The following is a 20439-nucleotide window of genomic DNA, read 5'->3' on the forward strand; positions in this document are numbered from 1 at the left end:
AGATCACCCAGTGCCATCCCCCTGCCTTGGGCAGGGACATAGTTCACTAGACCAGGTTGTTTAAAGCCTCACCCAGCCTGGCCTTGCACACTACTGGCACATGGATGCACACTACTCTCCAGCTATGAGAGAGACTGAAAAAAGAAACAAACAAAAATCCCCAGAGACAAAAAAAGGCAATGAACTATTGAGGAGCCCTAAATATGATAAATATGAACAAAAGCAGCACAAATTGTATGGTACTGTTAAATTAGCATGTTCTTCTTTTTTCAGCAGCTGAAAGCATCTGAGTTGCACTGGCTTTTACAGGGAGGCTCCCCATGCTCTCCCATGTAAACACCAAACCAAAATTCACACAGATGTGATTGGTGAGACAGAGCCCTGACAGACAAAACTAGACATGTTTCAAAAGCAGAAATACATTTGACCAAAGATGGCCTGCTCAGCCCATCACAATAGACCCAGGGAAGATGTTATTACATTTTGCTGCAGGGGTTGCTTATTATATATAGTTTGGCAAAGAGTCCATGAGTCATGTTACCTATATTTACAATGCCAGATACAGAAACAATCCAGTGCTGACTATTCAGGATCTGACACTTAGAAATGTTTACATGAAAATAACAAAGAGTAGGAAGAAGTGATGCTTGAAAAATCAGGCTCTATTTTCTATCTTTAAATGAGAAATTTAAACATTCTAAGGCTCAACAGATAAGTGACACGAGTAAGGCGGTTCTGTCCCTCTTAAAAGACAGTAAAAAACATAAACTCTTGCCTTCCTACTTACATGGGGAGTAACACTTTCAGAGCCTGATGAGAGAGATGCTGCTTGTGGATGGAAACATTTTTCAGATTATGCTAAAAAGAAAGTAATAAATGAAACAAGTTTTGAACATGAACATAAAATACTTCTAGAATCTAAAAACTTCCATTAAATAATCTGAGTATTCTATAACAAGTCTAACAAAAGCCAGCACTCTCACACAGGTTTTACATCCTAACTGTTAAATCTAGACTTCAGGCTTTTTGCTGTACTGTCAATATTAAAGATACCAATATTACAAACTGGAACTTAATGGTTAAGACACATAAAAATATTAATTTATCTGAGTTCAAGAGAAGTTGGAGAAAGCAACAAGTGTATGTATGTACCAAAGTAACAAAACCAAGATAATTCTTTAACAGTATAATGTAGGCATTGTCAAAATTGTTCAAGAAGTTAGGATGACATCATATCCATCTCAAAAAATGCAGACAATTCATTTTTGTAGACTCTTTAATATAAGATGTTCTTTTAAGTGAAACTACTGAAGCAGGACTCTGATGAATTTGATGATCCTGAAAGTGGGATGTTTTAATGCTGTCATTATCATTATTAAACATAGCTATAATGATGATTTAAATCTGTGTTCCAGACCTCCTAGCTGCTCTTAAACATTAGACACCTTTGTGTCTTGAAGACCCAGAAATAAGCTTACCAGTTGATTATGCTGCAAAGAAAAGCTCTGTTTATCAAGACAGATGCAATCTTATTTTCTTGTAATGATATTGTCTTCAGTGGAACACAAAAGGAGCAATTGATAGCAATGATTGAAACATTTCTTTTAGAGACTTGTAAATTCATCTGTCCACTACAAGAGTCTCCAAGAGAAGAAACGGGAAGATAATAAAAGAAAAAGTAAAAGCATTGAACAGTGACATTAGCCCAGGTTGGCTACCTGAACATGACAAATGATCTCCTAATGACCACAAGTTTATGGACAATGACATGTATGTCTTTGTATGCTGCTATTAAAAAATGAAAACCACTGATATCGTTGCAGTGTTACCAAATATACCATTCAGCAATGAGAAATGCATAAGAAAGATGTCTTAGCTATTTGGTTAGACAGAAAAAAACAAATTTTAAACAAAAATGTTTAAAACTATTTCTTCTGTTTCTGATATATGGCTGCTCAGTGCTGTATTTCAGCCACACTCAGTGAAAATGTAAGAGCCAAACCTGTACTATAGAGCCTAAAGACAAACCTGCTATCACCAGCAGGCTGGATAACTCAAGTGAAAAAGGGTAACCTGAGTAAAAAGCACCCCTGTTTCCCAGAGACAGTCAGTGTTCCTCTCAGGAGCACGTGATTCTGTGTTTGCATCAACAAGTGTCTTGAAATTTGCACTGAGAACAAGAAGGACTTTGATCAAAAAATAGCACACATTTTTCTCTGCAAGGAACTTTACAGAGAGGTACTAAATTTACAAAAGCAGTTGAAGGAGGTTTCAGAGGGACTTGACAGATTACAGGCTGATGACACTACCATTACAGCCTCAGTGGAAATCTGGTTTGATCTAATTAACAACAAAGAAGTAGAACCACTGAAGAACAAAATTAAAAAATTATTCAAAGACTCTTGGAAGCTTTACATTTCATAGCCACCAGAACGGATTCAAAACACAGACGGATGGGATTAAACCCAGGATAAGACGTCAGTGTTGGGACAGGCATTGAACATTTTCCAGGTATCTCAAACATTCTAAGATTAAAAAATGAAGATACATATTTTACCCTCAATATGTGATTAAAAAATGGATTTAATTGAACACAATTAATTTAATCATGCAGGTGGAAAATACAGATGTTAAATTAGGGCAGACAAGATGGCTGAACTTAGAAATGCTGGGTTTTAGAACAGATGCATTACTGTCCAGCCAACTCAGCATCACTTTTTACACATTTTTAGTTTATTCATATCACTTTCATTGAAACTGTGTAACAGCGTAGGTGCTAAAATCAAAGAATCTGGTGAAGTGCACCAATATGCAGAGTTAGATATAAAGCCTCATAGACCTAAATTTTTTCACAAACTACAGAGACTGTGAAGATGTTCTTGTTTTTAAGTACAGAATCACACACTTTGCATTTTAGGTAACGTGTCTTTTTGTGTTCAAGGGATAAATATGCCCATAAAATACATCACATCATTTGTGTGAACTGTTTCAGTGGATAATATACTGCATTTGAGTGTTTCCTACAATAGGCTTTTGCAGAAAAAAAACCCTAAAAAAGTCATGCTGGGGAGAAAAATTCAACTTTGATACACTGGCTGTTTCCACATACAAGTTTTCTCTCCACACCCAACAGAGAACACATACCTCAGCTGAACAATTGTGAGCATATGTTAGCTATGCCAATATCCTGTGGAAAGAAACAAAAAGGCTTTAACTTATTTTTACCTGAGAGAATCACATAACCACAAAAGTTTTCCTTGAGAATTTCAAGTCAAGTTGGGATTACTGTACTTCCCTCTTTGGGAAGTTGTATGATTATTAATCTTATAATTAAAAAAGTAGAAGTTAATGAGGAAACATGTTAACATCAGATGATTTACGGGCCTATTAATACTAAAAGTGTATTGGGAAAAAAAAAGGGGCAAAAGGAAAAACCCATTGTGTAATCCAGTTCTGATGAAATGCTGGACAATTTTGGACTGATAAAGTGAGTCACTGCCAACTGACTCAGCATGACAACGGCAGTTCATTGTTGCCTTCGGACCAAAGGAAGCAAGCACGCAGTTGGTTCAGACCGGATTTGCTCTTTCACTAAAATGTGCTATTTCCACCATCTTCTTCTACTCCTCTCACGTCTTCCACCAGACCCTCTGGTGTCTCCAGTACACACTGCATTTATTAAGCCCTGCAGTATTCAGCTAGCATTGGATACTACACACATTAAGCCCTCAGATGCAGCATGTTACAAAATTAACTTAAAAGGCTGGAATGCAGCTCCATTTTTAAGTCCCAGTATATTTATATTTCACATATGGTTTTCGCTAGGCTATTCACAGGGGGGACTATAAAGCATCTCAACATGTGAAGTACTCTTGTAAACCTCACTATGTCCTCAGCTGCACTTACTGTCCTCAGGCATGGGGGATGTTGTACTTGAAGCATTAATATGTATATACGTGCTGCTTTTTACATCCACATTTCCTTCTGCTTGTAGGTTTGGCAACAGCAGGATGGCTGAATTCAACTCAAAAAAATGGAATTCCTGTTTGTCTCCAAGGCTTCCCAAAGATTAATTTCTGCCAGTCACTGCAACTTCCCTCCAGCACCCTCTGAAGCTAACAAAACAAGGAGAGCTCAGCAGCTCCCATGGGGCTCGGGACCCTCCAGGGTCAGGGTACAGAACTAAACAAAATGTACAGCCCTGATCCCTGAGATCTCTCAGTTGTATGAGAAGGGTTTCCTTTAATACTGCAATAAAGTGGATTTACATGGTTAACATACACAAGACTGACCAAGAGAAAGGCTCACCTGTTGCACAACATTCCATGGAGTGCACAGGGTAATGTTAAACAATCTGGTTTGTGGCTCTTTACTTTCTCCATACCATCATTCACTATATTCTGCTTTTCCAATTAAACCTGCTTCTCCTGAAGTCTGTCTGAAACATGAAAGTCATGTTTTGAGGTTTTTTTACTAGATTATTAGAGTCTTAGAAGTCTACTGATTTTACTGTAGTTTATTAAAGACTCTTAGAAATAAAACTAAATTGTTTTTGAGAAGAAACAAGCAAGAAAGGTTTATACTTGTTCAACCAGCTAAAGCATACCCAGATATTATAATTTTTTAAAATGAGCATTTTGCCAAAAGGAACTATGCCACATCAAAAATTGTCATGCCAGGTGAGAAAAACTCAGAACTGAAGGATAAGATAGGTAATCAGCAAATAAGGGTTATATTCAACTTGACAGGTGGCTTGAACTAAATCAGTCAACATCTTTAAATATGAGTTTATCCAGTGGAGAAGGATACTAATGCCTTCCTATTTCAGAAGGGTGTCTTAAAGCTTAATTAATTGTTCATAAAGAACTCAGATTCTCAGATGAGAAACATCAGAAAATACCAAAGTATTATTAATCTCAGGTGCCAAAAAATTATCCCTGCTCTTGCACGGAATAGGTCTGAAATATTTGTAATTTCTATGATAGCAATATCCCCAGTCCAGTTTGCAAATGATGAGAGTTATCCAAGTAAAATAAATGTCTGGCCATCAGAGTAAACAAAGACATCATTTTATGAGTCCAATCTAAATTGTAGAGATAATCAATATGAGAATAGCAGTGCCCACAATGAAACCTGTATTAATTATGAAGAGAGTTTATGAAAGAAATTAATCATTATTATGGAGTTCGCTGTAGGAATTTAATAGCATGAGCCAATTCTACATGACTCTTATGATGCTTGAGGTCAAATATGCTGACTTTGAAATAAACTTTAATCTACTCTGAACTAACTTTGTATAAAAAAAGAAAGCTTCTCATAAGTTCCACTGTACTGCCCAAAATAATAAATCTATTCTACCCCATAAGTGCGTGTGGTCTGATATGCCATCCTGAAAATAGATTCTAATGTCTCTCTTCCCTCTCTCTTTTTTTGTTTAGATTGGTGCTATAGGAAAATTATATACACTGATTACAAGAGAAAATTTTATATGGGAGACAAGCAATATATTTTTAAGCTTACTATGTTGGGGTTTTTTTCCTTAAGTAACCACTCTTCCAAAACAAACAGAGAAATGTTTATGGAAATAAAGAAACAAATTATAACAATTTTAGGTAGCATACCACAGTCAAATAAATACCATTTTCTAATAAAACAAACTGGGAGAAAGCCTAGTTGAACTTAACCCATAGTAGCCAAGAAAGCAGCTCAAGGGACTTTCCAGAAGCAGAACCATTCTTGAGAGCTAAAGATTCATATCCTTTGAAGAACTTCAGAATCTCTTTTGTAGGATTATAAATTCTTCTATGACTGCAAGTGTTGAAAATGCTCAATGTGGGCTTAATTCCACCTCCAGTCAAGTCAAGTCCCGGTTGTGTTCAAAGGGAGAAGAGTGAAACTGATGCTGAGAGCTTTTCAAACGCCTATATTCTGTATTTATTTGTTTTTGTAAAGTTCATCTTACACAAAGTGAAAGAAGGAAGACGTAAGTAATAGGCCAGCTCACTGATGTAAAGTCCACACATGGCAAAAAGTCCATGGATCAGAAGCAGACAGGGAATTCTCAGGGGTTCTCTTGTTTGGGGTACTTCTGAGCTTGTGCATGTTTGTGTTTGTGAGGGGAAAGAAGCCAAACCACTGGGATGCAGACAAGATGTAGAGGTTGACTACCCCTCCATGTGCACAGAGAGATGCAGCAGCAGTGTCCTCCTGCTTTTCCAAAATATGGGATTAGCCATTTTGGAGACTCCTAATAATGTATGCAAAGCTCACAATACAGTCAATAACAATTAGGTGTGCAACAGGAAGAACAAACTCTTAAAATTTAACAAGAACAGTCTCCAGTTAAAAGAGACAAAAAGAGCTCAGTGTGAATATTTTCTGAGCTTCCTTTGTTGATGCTGCAGGATTTCTTTATAATTGTACAATTCTGCTTGCTAAAATTCTCTTGGCAACTACAGACTTCCTTACTTCTGATCTCATCACACACAGATGGCTCAGGCTTGTAAAATATTATTAGGGGATGTGTTGGAGTGGCCTGAACATGGGTCATTCCAGCAGCGTAATCTGACTCTCAAGATTTCTCTGGATTTGTGTAACCTTGAGTTCTGCCAGTTTCCCAACCTGCAAAACAGGAAAGGAGTTTACCTCCTAACAAAGTGATGAGAATGTGTGAGTGAATATACATACAACCCTATGTAAAAGGAAAAGTGTTATTGCTCTTTGGGGAGAGTAAGATGGGGTCATGTGGACTTCAGTTTTATACCCTTCTCTGAAACAAACACTGACATAGATCTAAGTAGTGCCCGTAGAAAAGCAAGGGATGAACTTCTGTATGTTTTTTTAAACATCCTGTAGCATTTGCAAGTAAAGTCTGCTTAGAAAACTTTTGAATAGCTTAATAATTAAACCAAAAATCTTTAGTTCTAAAAGTATTAACATTTACCACAGTGGATTTATTTTTCCAGTGGTGTCATAAATTCACAGTATTTACCAGTTCTGGTTTTCATAACAAGACTGTGGTTTTTATTTTGATCCCTGGTTAATTTATTGCTGCAGCACATCATTTTGCTTTTCTTTTGGAGGTTCTGAGGAAAAGTAATTCTTTACAGACACTGTTCAGATGGTATTTTTCAATTAAAAACACTTAAAGCAGAAAGGAACGATTGTCTGGTGGGGGACTGAAGATCAGAGTTCAATGCTTGGCTCTACAATAGACTCCCTGGGGAAATTTTCAAAGGCACAAATGGCAGGTTGGCACATCACTCCCATACTTGCTTTAGTGGGAGTTAGTTGCCTCTGAAAACCTTATTTCCTTTCCCTGGATTATCCCAATAAAATAATCTAATTTTTCCCTGTGTCTTGGTCTGCAACCACAGCAGAGGAAACTCTAACATTTTGTTCCTCTCACCTCTCTCCTGACTTGCCTTTTCAATGAAAAGCTTCCTGATGCAGCACCTCTTTTACAGCATGCAAAATACCCAGCAGCAGTGGATGGGGCACAGATCTCATCTGAGACTCCCCAGATCCCATTAGAATGTACACATGCAAGTAACATCAGTACTAACTGGGAATCTGGAGTTAGCATGCTTATCAGGTCAAGTCCAGGTTATCATGCTGTCGAGGAGCAGTGCTGCTTAGGGAAAAAGCAACCCATTATCAGCCCCAGTGAATGGCATGCACGGAACTGGGGCCAGGCAGCAAACTGGGTAAATGTCTCCCCGTGGCACCAAGATGAGCCATCATGGAAAAAGGGGAATTATTAACCCTCTTCATCTCAGTCCTTGTTTTTTGGTAACTTCTCTTTCATTAAGTTAACATCCTTTGACCAAAATGTTACATTTTACTGGAACAAAATGCAAAGCCTTAACAACTGTCCACGAGGCCTTTCACAAAGCAAATCATGAACCTGAGTATGTGTTTGCGCTACAAGAGTACAAGTACTCAGCCACTGTGGTAACAAAAACAGGTCTGTCTTATTTATCTTGTAAGGCAGGAATAGGCAGAACAATTTTTGTTTTCAAGCCACAAATGTAAAATTCCAAAAAATGCAGCATGTGCAACTACTTAAAGGGAGTGAATGACAATATACTGAATAAATGTGCATGACCAGTAAATTCAAGAAAATATTGATCTGTATTTGTTTATTCAAAAAGTGGAGTGCCCCACAGAATTATTCTACTAAAACTAATACTTATTTTTTTCTACTCTAATGAACTTAAATACATTGTGATCATGAGTTAAAATTAACAAAACAAACAAACAAACAAAAACATATTTCATGTGCACTAGTTAATTATCTCTTGTCCTACCAGGAATTACCACGTTTGCCAAATGAGATGAGGCTAGTGCTCATTTTATTCCAGATCACCACCACTGAGCAATGATATCTTTCAGATACCCACTAGTAGTTAAACCAGGCTTTTTATTTTTGTCCTATTGCATAAATTATTCTCTAAGCCATTCATCTCTCTCAACAATTTCTTTATGGCTATAACCAAGATCCTAAGTTTTGTGGGCAGTTTTTCCCCTGAAGTTAACATAGCAAAAGCCAGCAGAATTACAGTAGGAATTATTTTTTATGTAATATATTCATGAGTCTAAGGCAAATCTTTATGTTCTAGGCACATCCTCCATTTCTTTCTGCATCACTCAGTTTGTATCATCTATTCTATCAGCCCAGTATGCAATGCAAGACAGAATTCCTACAGTAGATGTAAATAATTCAAGAAAGTTTGTAACTCCTCAGGGAGATTTACTCACAGATCACCTGTTCACAGAGTTTAAAGGGATGTCCAAAGAGTTCCAAGATTATTATAGACCAACGATGGGAAGGGTTAAAACAAAGTATCAGTACTCTTACAGCATAGAACCGAAAGTGGCTTTGATTTTGGATACATTAACAAACTTCGAAAGGATTGGTCTAAATCTGCCAGTGTAGGAATGTTGTTTGATTGCATCATGTATTGGGATGCTGCTGCAGTTGGATCCAGAAAGAATGACGCATCACTGTCTGACATAGCTCTGATAATAGATAAGTAAACTGTAGGATTGCCAAATGAAGAGGTCAAAAAAAAAAATCCCAACAAAAACAAAAGAGCTGATAAAGCAAATTACACCAACAGAATTTGCAGTACAACATGAACAAAAGAAACCCAAACAAACCCCATTCCTATTACTGATGGGATGCCCGTGTCCCACATGGCATCACTGCAAATGGATTCTGCAGAGAGCGAGAACGACACAAGCCAGCAGCTCTGCAGTAACAGCAGCCCACACAGAGTATCTCCACTTGCCAGCTGAGAAACCTTGACCTACTGGCCACGTGCCTCCATTTCTATCCCCCTGAGCCACTAAATCAGTCACGTCTTAAGGTAGATCGGAGTTATGGGTGACAAAACCCAAACCTTTTCTGTTTGCAACAATCCTTGTATTTTCCTCCCAAAGGCAGAGCATGCTAAGGACATTCTTTATATGTCCAGAGGCCAACAGCCCGTCACTCTCTTTAAACAATGCACCACATGTATCTAGGACATAGAAAGGAATATTTAAAATTCTAAAGGAGACATTTATACCCAGTACACTTCCAAAATAAGGATGGCAAGTTGCTGAAATAACTTATTTAAAACTTTTTCTCAAGTACAGAGTGATAGAATTAGAGTAAAATCATCTAGAAGGGGTTGGAAACACTTTCTCATGAAGTCTTAAACATCACTTCAAGTGACATTAACTTGAGCTACACGTCCCATCGGAGAGCAAGTGTCAGCAAAGTAAATGCATTAGTTAAAGCTTAATAGTAGTTTGGTGTTCAATATCCTGAAATATTTAATATGTTTTTTTCCCAAAGTAAACTGTTATTCAGTTTTAATGAAGACATTAACCTGCTTGATTTGTAAGCTCCTGTGGGAAGTCAGTCTAAAACACTGTCACAAGAGGTAGGCAGATGTAACAAGAGCTGTGACAGGAAATCAAGCATATTTTAAATGTTAAAAAAGCAGCCAGACAATAAGTCTCAATATGCTCTTGTTTTCTTTTAGTTTTGTTTATTTTTTGGTAATATGATTTCTGCCCTTTAAAAGATGCCAATTAAGGCTGACTATAACGTAGTCTGAAGGTAACTGTGGGTACTGAAATCTACGTGCGTCCTCACCAACTATGTTGTAAACAAGAAGTGGTAGGATAAAGACTAAAAAAAAAATAAAAAGTTTGGGTCAGATTCTGAACTTCAAGACACTTGCAGTCTCCAGCATTGTAGGATGACAGCTTTAAACTGGAATCCACTGCAACACTTTTAGTCACAGTTTGAATTTTCCAGACTGACTTTGAATACAGTCTACACTTCATGGGAACAGCCGGTCTTGTGAGCTTTCAGCTTGAAATGATAGTGATATAACAAGATGAGCAAAAATGGTGAGACCCCAAGCAATTAAGGTGGGTGTGTACTCTTCCTGAAATGCACATTGGTGGTTTGACAAGGGAGACAAGCTGGCTGCTTTTGTTTCACAGTAGCTGTGTTTAGTTCATGCTGTCAAGCGTGGATTCTGACACTTAACAGTATTAATATTGCTATTTCTATTGATATAATTAGCACTTCTATAAATAATAGCTAAGGCTGCCATAGCTAAGTATATTATTGCAACCAGCACCATCAGGCCCTTCTTCTTTGCACACACTCCTGGAAATGCAAGCTGATTGATCTCAACTAGAAGACAGCCACTGAGCAATGCTGTTGATTCTAGCAGCCCAGCGAGGAGCAGCTCCCACCACGTAGAAGTCTCTCCTAAACAACTAGTTTGTATGTGTGAGACTAACATTTCTCACCAGTCTTGCACCTGCCAACGTTTGAATGCTATAAATAGGGACTCTTCTTTTCAGACACACGATAAAAAAACCCTCACATTGAGTTCAGTGGGTGTTATTCATACACTACAATGGGGGAGAAGTCTACAAATTGTTTTGGAGACAATCTGGACCCCACATTTAAACTCCACCTAAACAGCACAAAGATTTTATTTATTTACTTTACAGTTACAAAACAGAAAACTGCTTAACAAAACAGATACTGCTGCTTTTAACAGAAGAACAGCAGCACTTGCCATTTCAATCCCTAATTTCATTCTGGTACATTTAAAAATAAAGAAGAATGACAGCTTTTCTAGATGCCCAAACTTCAGGCACTTCCAACCTGTTTCCCAGAACTTTGCCCTAGTTTCACTGCATCTAAAAGCCATAACTTCTACATGAGTTTTGACAGTGGTCAATATCTGTGTTGAGGTAGTTGTGTTTAATGACTGCAACTTAAAACCAGTGGGAGAAGGAAGTGTACAGAACCAGTGGTCGTGGAAATAAAGTGTCAGGGTCTCAAAAGATGCATACAAAAATACAAGCTGTTAAAAATTATCACCAGTTTTGGAAACAGTGGGTATTTTCTGCTTTCTTCATCTTCCATAAAGTGATGTGGGTAAACACTGCACAAAGCTATTCTGAAGGCCAATATTTACAGTGTCTGGAAATAGAAAGTGTTATGTATAAGAAAAGCAGCCTAAATGTCTGACTAGAGTTTGGTACAAAAATGCTTTAAAACTTTTACTTTCTTAAGCTTTAGTTAAATAGATATGCTAAAAGTCATATGGGAAATGAAGTAGTTCGTGTGCACAATTACTATTGGGCGGCAGACACACATTTTTGAATCCTGGAAGTTCTTCCAGAAACAGAACTTGCTAGCAGCAGTTCTTGAAAACTTAAAATGGTAAAGAGGAGACTACAATTCCAAAGAAGCTTTGAACTGCTGTACTACTTATACAGCTCACTTTGTATGAGGCCAAAGCACTCAGAGAGCACTATGTCTTTCAGCAGTATCAATGCCAAAATCATTCCTGTATAATTCCACTGATGTCACTTCAGTTATTTCAAAGAGGAAATTCATGTCTAAGCCACCTTCTGTTTTCTGATGCAAACCCAGAATAACTACACCAAAGTTTATAAAATTACTGACACTGGCATTTATTGTCAAACCAAACAGCCAATGGAAAAAAAATTGGCACCTACCATCTGAAATTATTACTTTAAATATTATTTATAACCCTGATGGCTGCATTTCGGAATTCTCCCTGTACATACCTTTAAAAATATTCATGATGACAGCACATGGTATTATTCCTGTTGTACAGATAGGAAACAAAGACTGAACAATTTTTCCCTAAAGTCAAATATGCTATTCGTGGCAGAGAACTTCATGAGGCCCAAGTCTTAAGCTAGGAACCCAGACTAGTAAACAAGTTCTATCTTCAATATGCTTTCAATTAAATATAAGAAGCAATAACTGGGTTGTAACCCATATTGGATTAAAAAATATGGAAAGATGAAGAAATAATTATTTCTTTGAATAACCTGTCAAAGAGTCAAAATTAGAACTTTCTCTTACAAGAAAATTTGATAACAAAATGTCTTATTCTGGTATTCCTTGAGGTATCTTTCATGAATATCTGGGAAAATCAGAGTATAATCTGAGATCCATTGATATCAGTAAGCACAAAATAATCTACACACCAAAATATTTTTTCTTCCTGTTCACCCTACTCAGGCCACAAACACAGGACTTCCCCAAGCAACACAGACCTTCCAAAATCACATCACCTCTGGTTATGAAAAGTGGTCAATGGCAACTATTTTCTTCTGTTTCAGATACGCTCAATAATTCCTCTCAGTGAATATACTGCTCATGAAAATTAAGTAACTGAATTTTGACTTGCTTGGGTTGCTCTGATACCCAAGATCAAGGGTGAGCATGACTGTGCAAGGGTAAACAAGCAAAGTTTACTAATAGCTGCCAATTTGAGACTTTTCTTTTGTTTGTTTATCAATAATGTAATGATTTGTACACACACTCTGCAATATCTCTTCAGAGAGCCTAAACTGCTGGTAAGATTTCTTGGGCAATTACAGATGTATTCTGCTTACTTAACATTAATTTGGTACTTTGAGCAAATTAAAAATAATTATTTTTCCCCATAGCATCTTCTACATTAATATCTGCAGTCACTCTGGAATCTTAATGAGCTAAACTCAGTAAGTTCTGTCCATTCTCAGCTAGAGGACTGCCTTTTCCTTCATGATACACATGCAATCATTTGGGAACAGTTTGCAAATCTAAAATTCCACCTCGCTTCAAGGGATTTACAGCCCCACATGACAAACTATATGAACAATACTGAGGCCCTGTGAAAAAGAAACAGAAAGAACACACTTATTTTCTAATACCAAGATGGAAATAGTAAGTCTTGAGGGCCACCTGGAATTTGACCAACGTTACCCAGCAAGGATCAAATCCTATTTGTCTTAGGCAGGCAGCCCTGCCGAAATCAAATAAGACTACAGCACAGATCAGTATACTAAGGCTATGGTTTAACCTCTGAGGCATGCAATAAATCCTGTGCCACAAAATAGGTGCTATGGATTAATTTCTAATCCCAAATTATAACTTGTCACTGAAGAGCTGAAAACCCAATTCCCCTCACAGATTTACATAACAAGACCAGAACCATGCTGAGATTTAAGACTTTACTCACAAAATTTCTAACAAAATATTTTCCAGGATACTCAATTCATGCAGTGACAAATAAATCAAACTGAGGTAACAGGACAAACCATGCACTATGACACACAATCTTTTTTTTTTTTTTTAAGTCTGGATGCATATCTAGTCATTAATTTACCCAATAAATTAATTCCACAAGTGCCTCTCCGAGTCATCAGTTTGAATTATCAAGTTTCTGCTGTATTTCCAAAACAATGCCAGGCATGCATGTGCGTAGGAGGGATGGGACAATGAAGCCAATAGGTGCAGCTGTGGCCTGGGAGGCAGAAGGTCTGTTCAAACTCTGTCACTGACTGCTCTTTGACATTGGGAAGTCATTTCAGTGCTGTTTAATTCAGAGTTTATATATTATATAAATATAATATATTTATATGAAATGAAATAAAATATTTTAGCAATGAAGCTACTCCTCAAACATTTGGAAGGCAGAGACAAGCCTTTATGAACTTTATGAAATCTTATTTTTCCCTGAAAAATCAGCAGCATTGGGGAAAAAAAGGTGTGTGCAGCCAGCCTGTTTGGATTTCTGGCCTTTGTATCTTCCCCACGTGTAAAACAACAACAACAACAAAAAAATCGGCTTTCACAAAGCATCTTTATGCAAGTACAGGTGAAAGACCAGCATTGTAAATTCATATGATTGAATGGGCTAGCTGGTATCTCATACATCTGGCACTGTTGCTGCACAGGATCTTCACTTTAATATGAATGCTGGCAACCCTGATTTTAAACCAGAGGGCTAAAGTTCCATTCCTAATGTTACATCACAACACGGCCAAACATTAAATCCTCAGCCAGAAGAGTTTTTCTTGTATTTCACTTTTGTGCTAACACAACAAACAGGATACATTTTAAGACTCATAAACTATTCTTTTTTGGAAGACACAAGGCATTCATATCTTTAACTGACTAGTCACAGATTCCACATGCTATCAGAAAGTTTTCTTCTCCTAGAAATGAGGATTTTTTAAAAACACCTACAGATTAAATGATGAGATTTAAAATAATGCTAAAATTTTCTGTAATGTTCTTCCTGCATTACAAATGGACTATTAAATCAGTGAAGTGCCAATCAAATGCTTTTGTACTTTGAAAGAGAGGTTTAAATAACAAAAGCAGGCCTCTCTTTCCCTCGGTAGTCAGTGTCACCTATGCACTAATTACAACATATTTACTCGCTTTTCTAGTAAGATCACGATTGAATAGATTTTTTAAGAACATGATTTTTAAGAAAAGTTGCAATCAGAGCCTTGTGAATTCTGCCACTTATTAATCCAGCTTGTCTAAGAAAAATATAATGTTGTGCAGTAAACTTCAAGATATATGACAGGATTGAATAATAACAGCTCTGGATTCAGTCTCCTGCTTTAAAAATCAACTCGCTGCACGACCTCGGGTGAACCATTAATTAACTAGGGCCAAATCCTCTGTGGACTAAACACAATGGAACTAGCCAGTTTATACAAGCCAAAAATCTGGCCCCAAGTTTCCAGAAGTTTTGAATCGGGCTGGCCAAATACTGGAATTTTTGTGCTATGAAAAAATATTTAGTTCTGTTTCAGAGTAAGAAGTAAAGCTCTCACGTCCTCTGTGGAATAAAAATTCCAAGCAATTCCTTTAAAGGGGGGAAAAGAGGGGAAGAAAAGAAAAAAAACAAAGTGCAAGTTTGTAAGAGGAAGATTTTGTTGACTGTGCTTTCTCCCTGTAAGAAGAAAGTAAAATTGACAGAAGTCTGCAAGGCAGGTAGCCATGAACCATCACTTCAATTTTCCGGTCAGAATAATGTAACTTTTTTCCCCAGTAAAACTGGAACTTTCTTGCAGAAAACTGCAACTTCACAAATACCACATTTTCCACTGGGGAGGGAAGGATCCTCCCAGTCAGCTCTCATACTGTGTCCTCATTGCATCCTCTGAAAAGCTGAAAGAGCTCTTGCTTCTGAGGGAGTTTTGTGTGTGTAAGAGGACACAGTACCTTCCTATCATAGATTTATTTTTGTTTTGAGTTACCCTTTCTTGCAAAGCACGGCGATACTCACAGAAGCGAAATGGCTCTGCATTTCTACAACCTCAGCCTCGTAAATTCCAAAACATCATTTCTATACGAGAGCACGTCCCAGGCATTCAGAAAGACTCAGGAAGGCGCTCGGATTTCAGGACTGTGATCCAGTAGCTGTAGACAATAACAGCTTTTATGGAGATACTTTTTGCTTCTAAATAATTACTCTGCTCAGAGAGCCGAGCTTCAGGCTTTGCACATTAATTTGCTTTACTCGACAGTGAGTCTTACTTTCTCACAATTTCCCATTTGCCATTCAGCACAGAGGGCTCCAAGGCTGACAGGAGGGCTGACCTGCTCGGCTACGGAAGGAGGCGAAGTCTGGGAAGGCGACGGGCAGCGCGGCAGCCCGTTTCCTTCTCAACCTGCAAATCCATCTCTTTCCTGCGCTCCCACTGACAAGCGCCGAGCCCCGTGGCTGCGGGAAGGGACACAGAGCTGGGCACAGAGCCTGTCCCCGGGCACAGGCAGCTGGCACAAGGGACCGACGGCTCTGAAGCGCTGCCGGACGCGCGGTGTGGGAGCGCGCTGCCGGAGCCCCAGCAGGGAAAACGGGGATTTGCTCCGTGAGCCCTCGGGGACGGCATGGAAAACGAACCAGACCCAAGAAAACCCCAAGCAGCTGGGCTCTTCGGTGCGGGAGGACGAGCTCCTCCCAGCCCGGCTGTCGCCCCGCATCCCGCGGGGCATCCCGGGCACCGGCACTGCCTTTCTCCCGAGGGATAACCCCGACCTGCCCTCCCAGAACCCCTGAACCGCAGGCCGGGCAAGGCTGGAAGGGGCCACACCGGGTCACCCGCTCCAGCCTCTGCGGAGCGGGGTCATCCCAGAGCACACTGTATGGGACTGTGTCCAGACGGTTCGTGGGCATCTCCTCCCTCCCCGACCCTCGCTCACAAACGAGCGCCGCCAACTTTTCCCAGCGGCGCGGCTGGAGGAGGAGGAGGAGCGGCGCGGGGGGGAAACAAGCGGGGGGAATGTCGGTGCCAAGTCTCCCTCTCCGGCCGTGCGCACCCTCAGAGGAAGGAATGCCCCGCCAGCTCCCAAACTTTTTTGGGACGGTGAAAAAACTCCAGGAGGCGGCAACTACGAACCGTCCCCCCTCCAGGAGTACCGGCTCCGCTCCGCTCCCTCCCGGAATAGGAGCTCGCTCTCGCTCCCCGCCGGGACGCGGGAGCCCCTCGCCCCCCCGCCCCTCACCCGCCCCGCCCCGGTGGGCGGAGCAAGCCCGGGCCCCGCCCCCGGCCGCGCGCTGACCCCGGAAGCGCCGGTACCTCTCTCATCTTCCCCTGCCCCGCGCTAGGCGCCGCCGGCTCGCGGCACTTTCAGAGGCGGCCGCCGCCGCCTCGCAGGGCCCCTCATTGGCCCCCGGCCCCCCCGCCCCGCCGGCCCGCACCCATTGGCTCGCAGCGCCGCCACTCACGGACGGGCCCCGCCTCCCACCGCCGTCTGGGCCTGCCCCCCTCCTCGCGACTCACGGCTAGTTCTCGATAGGCGAAGCCTGTCCGCTAGGCGCCCCTCCTATTGGAAGGCGCAAACGTCGGTCAAACGGGCGGCGCCTCTCATTGGTCGGATTTTGGAAAGCTCGGGGCCGCCTTCGCCGCTCGGGAGCGCTGACTGGCTGGGCGGAGATGTCAGTCGTGTCGGCACTCGGGTACCGATTGGCCGCCGCAGGCCAGGCAGCAAGTTCGGTTGCGCTCCCCCCGCCCCGCCCCCCCCCGCCTTCTACGCATTTCTATTTCCCGCTTTATTTATTTATTTTTCACCATAAACTTAAATGACCCCGGAGGGGGTGGGGCCGGGGCGGGGCCCCGCCGGCGACCAATGGCAGAGCGGCAGCGGGGCGGGGCCGGCGGCGGCGCGGGCCAACGGGAGCGCAGCAGACGGGCCGCGCTCGGCCAATGGGGCGGCGCCCCCGCCCGCAGCCCGCGGCGGGTCCCGGGGGGGCCGGGGCCAGGGAACCGGGAACGGGGACCGGGACCGGGGGCGGACGGGCTGTCCCGGGGGTGGGAGGAAGGGACACGGAACCGTTTCATCGCTTCCTGCCGCGCGCGCAGGAGCCGCGGCAGCGCGCCTGCCCCGCCGCCTGTGTGAGGCGCTGTCCCCGGGAAGCGACGGGAAGGCGTTTTCCCAGGGGCGCTTCTCATCCGTGCTCTGGCCCAGGGGTCCCTCGCCTGCCCGCTGTGGGATTTCTGTCCTTGGGGGTGGGCCCGAGAGCCCTTCCGGCAGAGGCGGAGGTGTTGTGCAGCAGAGGTGTTCTTCGTAGGGCTGGGTTTGCGGCCAGCCCCAGGGCGAGGAGCGAGGAGCGAGCAGCGTTCGAGCGAGCCCCAGGGGCGCTGGTTCCTGCAGGAGGGGACGGAGGGCCGTGCGCTGTGGCAGGCTCCCTCCTTTCTCATTCAAGAGAAGGCCCAGGCCTTCCTTTGTTGTTATACCGTTACTGTGTTTATAGAGTTTTTAACATCTCTGGGGTTTTTTTGGGTTTTGCTGGTGTTTTTGATTGTAGTCCTCGATCCCTGCACTGTTCTTTCAGAATTCTGCCCATCTCACCTACCTTTCTGCATGGTTCCTTCTTGTTTCTGGTCAAAATAAACTCACACTTTATCTCAGTTACTCGCTTACTATCCTTCCTTCCTGTGCACGAGATTAGTTGAGATTTGGTGGTTATCATTCCTCTAAAGAACACTGAGCTTCCTACTTGCTTTTTTTCCTGATGAACTATTCCTATGTGATCCAGCATAACACTACTCCCGTGCCCTCATCCTAGAGATTGGTTATGTTTGCTTTTCTCTGTTCTTCTGTTTGCATGGACCACCCAACGAAAAGTTATTCCCCTTCACCCAAGTTTCTTCCCATGTTCCTATCACAAGTCTTTATATGTGTCTTTTGGAGCCATTCAGGGAAGCACTCCCATTCCAGATGGTTTCTCGATCTTCCATGTCAAAGTTTGTCACCAGTGTTCCAGGAAGCATCCCTTGTTGTGGTCCTTCCTGCACAACCATGTGTCCCATTGCCATGAGCCTGGATGATTTTGCTACGTGTTTGGAGATAACTCCTCTGTGCCATGAGTTGGGGTTTGTGAGAGGTCCTTACTAGGACAGGGTTCTTTCCTCTGATCATTCTCAGGGGCTTCTCTTGAAGCAGCCCTCACTGCCTTTGCACATTCCATTTCAGAACTGGTGTATGAAGAACAAGGCCATCTCTCTTCCTCTGCCATTACCTCCCTGAACAAGGAATTACCATTATATTTTTATTCCACTTACATGGGTTACATCTCATCTGGTACTAGAAGAAGGTAGAGACCTCCATCAGACTCAGATCAGTATTGCAGTAAAGCACTAGGATTTTAACCACAGGCATATTCTGAATGCATAGCTGCTTCAACATAAGCATATGCTGAGTTCCTGTGCCGAATCAAAGCTTTAATTTTCTTCTCATTTCTTGTGGCCTGTTCTGCATTTTTAAGATGACACAGAGTGTGAAATAAAATACTCAGGAAAATAATTTCTCTAGGGTATATTCTGTTTGATAATGTCATACCTGGAACTTCATCTGGGCTGTCAAAACAGTGTCGCATGACAGTAAAACTGAGCACACTTCATATACATAAATCTTTCACAGTCTGTAACTAAGTACCAGGAATGAGCTGGAGGCTCCTGTAGCTGAATTATTCCACTGAGTGAGAAATTATGTGACCATTAGAGAGCAGATACCTTCCAGCTAGTAGCTCCAGGTAACACTGTGTGGAGGTGGCAATTAATACATGGATGTACATTTATTAGGCCATGGAGGGACAGGGCACTGATTTCAGTGAGATGCAGAAGAGATCCTTCTCCTTGAACACCATTTGTTGTCCACCATGGGTTGTAAGGCCACATTTCTGGTGGGAATTGAAGTTGTATCACTGATGCCCAGCAAGTTAGTGATGATTTCACAAGAACAGCATTTCCAGTGGTGATGTGGGTCTGCTTATTGATGTCATCATTGACAATTGTAGGATAGCAAGCACACTTTTAATATTGATGGTTAGAAATCATGCTCAAACATGTTAGAAACCTCTCAGAAGCTGTGATGAGAACCAATTGTGTTAATGTCAGGAAGCGATCCAACCAACAATCTGGTATTTAATAGGATTGCTTTTCATGATATAGAAATAGAAAAAAACTATAGAAGAAGTATAGTTAAGAAATTTCCTCCTTGAGGGGGAGAAAAGATGACATAAGAGGATAGAGAGATCAGGCTAAATCACAAGTAAAATAAAAAGCAAAGGAAAAAAAGGCAAATCTCATGCAAGGGTATCCAAACACAAGAGTCATACCACAAGTAAGCCCAGGGAGAAATTGTTCTGTACTCAGTGCCAAGGAGGCCTCAGCTGAAATACTGTTTTTGGTTTCATACACTGCATTTAAAAGAGGTTATAAAGATCAGAGACTAAAATCTTTGAAGTGGCAATGGTAGGGGTCTTGGCCTACATGGCCTACAAAAGAAGAACAAAAGAACTAGATTTGTTTAGTCTAGAAAAGGGAAGAATGAATGAGGGGAACAGTACAAAGTTCTGGCAATAAACTTCTGTGGGTTCAGCACTGTAATAGTCTTCAGAGGCCATAGGATCCCTGATGGTGGATGCTTTTTAAATTACAACAGATTGGGGTCAACTGCCCTCTGGACTGTTGCCCAAGGCAGCGAAGCAGGAAGATCCTGAGTGGCATGCTGCCTTGCTGGGACAGGCTGGGAACTGCAACACTGGGAACAGAGCATCTGGAAGAAACAGCCCAAACTTCCCCAGGGCT

At 41.4% G+C, this 20439-nt stretch overlaps 1 protein-coding gene across 3 annotated transcripts in view; it reads right to left on the reverse strand.

Moving 5' to 3' along the window:
- The window catches only part of ZBTB20 (zinc finger and BTB domain containing 20), a 477873-nt gene extending 460853 nt beyond the window's left edge, over positions 1 to 17020 (reverse strand). For 2 of the 3 annotated variants that reach the window (XM_056496890.1, XM_056496857.1), the window contains exon 1: positions 16927 to 17007. The gene's annotated coding sequence lies outside the window, so the exon portion shown is untranslated. Of the gene's footprint in view, positions 1 to 16926 lie in introns of all 3 variants that reach the window. The other variant, XM_056496777.1, reaches the window with a different exon arrangement.
- Between the last annotated feature and the right edge of the window lie 3419 nt (positions 17021 to 20439).

The sequence above is a fragment of the Oenanthe melanoleuca genome, chromosome 1, assembly GCF_029582105.1.
Source record: "Oenanthe melanoleuca isolate GR-GAL-2019-014 chromosome 1, OMel1.0, whole genome shotgun sequence".
NCBI classification, from domain to species: Eukaryota; Metazoa; Chordata; class Aves; order Passeriformes; family Muscicapidae; genus Oenanthe; species Oenanthe melanoleuca.